We start from the raw sequence: 2,500 nt of genomic DNA, 5'->3' as shown, positions 1-2,500 counted from the left end.
TTCAATAACTGTTAGAAGTTTTGCCTGGTTCTTAGTCGCACAAGTGGCTCTCCGTTGTCGTAATCTTTCTTCTTCTCTGGCAATCTCTTGCAAAATTGGACCAGTGCACGTTCGACATTTCGTGGTTACCTTGTGGAAGGAGTAGGGGAGCAGGAATGAGTTTTCCCATTTCAAAAGTGTACTGTTGGGTTCCATTCTTTTCTAGAATTTTACCTTGACATTTGTAGGGATCTTTTAAGAGACAACTGTTCTTTTTCTCCTAGAAAGTCGAGTATGTTTTATTCATTCATACGGTCGGTTGTCACCGTGAACAGAATCGGAGACGCGTCGATAGAATGAGACGAGCGTTCCCCCTGGCCGAATCAAGAGCTAGAATTCATGAATTGCATTTTTTCAACCTCCCCCCACTCCCCCCCCCCCCTCCTCCCGGTCAATGGGTTGAAAGCGTAAATGCTGATGGAATTTCCCGTGCACTGCAAATGTTTGTGTAGAAAGTTCCACGGGAAAGTGTAGAGTTCCAACAATCTCTGGAATGCTGTGTTTGTCAAGTGTTTACAGCGGTCGACTTCCAGTGCACTGCCTCACGTGACATAATATGAAAAGGGGCGGGGTCGGTAGCGAACCATAAAATTATCTCTGGTCACGCTGTCACACAAAATTTCTGGCACGTTAGTTTACCGCGACTTTTGTTGATTTTAAAAAAAAATGTTTTGGGGTTTTTTTCTTCTTTTAAAGTCAGAACACTTCCATTCTTGGGTGACGAGTAATAGGACATTTAAACCATTTTCTGTCTGAAGCATCTGCGACAGTAAAATCATGACAGCATGATATAATAATGAAAATAGTATGAATAATGAATAGTTTTTGTGTAGCGCACATTCCGCTCAACAGCAGGCTCAATGCTTTCTACACACTTGATTTTTTTTTAAATTCTAAAGTGGGAATCGAACCCACTCTTTTGCTTGCGACGATGAAAATCCTTACCACAATAAAACAACTTTGTCGTCATGGGGGCTCTCTTTTGGTTTGCTTGTCAGTGTCGGTATCAATCAAATGGACTGTATATATTAATATATTCCATTTAATTAGGCCGCAAGCAAAAGAAATGTATGAATTTTTTTTAAAAATCTAAATGTTTTCTATGGGGGAATAACCCTCAAAAATAGAACCCTGCTCCACTAAACAGTGGAAGGGTCAAACGATATGATTTTAAAACTGAGCTAGTGAGCTCTAAGTATACAACATGCAAGTTTAACTGGATCTTGGCATGGTCCGGTTGTTTACAGCTAAACCAATAACCCTAAACCATAGCAAACCCATCTTATCTATAATCAAAATGTATTTTATTGCATGGTGCTCTCCTTTCCACTCAGTGTGGTATTAATTTTATTCTTAATGGTTAAATAGCAGCGAACACATGGGAAAGTTTGTGATACACAAATATTGGGTGACGAAATTATTTGTTACAAATGTGGAATAGCTTTCCAAATACCGGGAGCTAAGAAAAGTTAAATTTACGAAATAAATGCCAATCCATCTCTTTAATCTGTCTTTAACAATTTGGAAAATCCGCCATCGTCTTGCTTGGCCAGTCACGGTTTCACCAGAGCCCTGTTAGCCAACAACATTTGATGATGACCCAAGTTCTCTCAGCGTTTCGCCACAGTGACATAGAGAGGGCTGTCGAAGCTACGCCGTACGACCTTGAACCAAGCTATCCTACCACTTTTTCCTGTCACCGTCTCCTGGGACGTGACATTGGACTGTGGTTTAGGAGGAAAAGTGGCTCTAGAGCAGCCCAGACTTCCATCTCGCATTTGAGGTGTGAACAAAAAAAGAGATTATAAATAGCATTTATAAGCACTTTGGGTTAGAACTATTTCGCGTCTTTTCGACGGCAATAAACAAAAAATAAAGTTATGTCGTTAAAAAAGAAAAAAACTAAAAGAACTTCCCTTGATGTGAACAGAGGACACCCATAGCGTCTGAAAGTGTTGGGGGACGTTGTGGTTTTTTTGTTTGTTTGTGTGTTTGTTTACCAGGATTTACGTGAAACTACCTTCCCAGCCAAACACCTTCTCATATATAATCTTTCAGAATACGAACCTTTCAGCCAATGACCGTTCAAAAACAGTCTGTGGTGGAGTGAACGACCTGGCAAAATGAGCCCCGTTGGAGCTCTTGGGATATGACGGAAAGAAAAAAGTTTCATGAGCCTCAAAAAGAAGAAGCAGTTAAACTTAGCAAAGAGCATTGTATATAGATTTGGATGTGAATAAAGCTGGCAGAAACGTTTTTACTTTGTTAAACTTTGTGCCTCGTGCATACACATGAGAGAAACACTGCATTTGAATTCAGTTTTAGCTTTTTGCCTATGCTTTGCTCAACCCGGTACGTCGTCAACAAATTAGGAATGAATTAGGACAGATAGAGAAGCCTATTCTTGTTTTCTTTTCACACAGTGTATTTAACTACTAGTAGCCCTTCGATGATTACCCCC

General features: G+C 40.2%; 1 protein-coding gene across 1 annotated transcript in view; it reads left to right on the top strand.

The window, feature by feature from the left end:
• LOC101853674 overlaps positions 1-2,500 on the top strand; it is a 38,238-nt gene that overhangs the window by 17,517 nt on the left and 18,221 nt on the right. The gene's annotated exons all lie outside the window — the stretch shown is intronic.

This window comes from Aplysia californica, unplaced genomic scaffold (genome assembly GCF_000002075.1).
Source record: "Aplysia californica isolate F4 #8 unplaced genomic scaffold, AplCal3.0 scaffold00028, whole genome shotgun sequence".
NCBI lineage: Eukaryota > Metazoa > Mollusca > Gastropoda > Aplysiida > Aplysiidae > Aplysia > Aplysia californica.
This window is presented reverse-complemented; position numbering and strand designations above follow the sequence as displayed.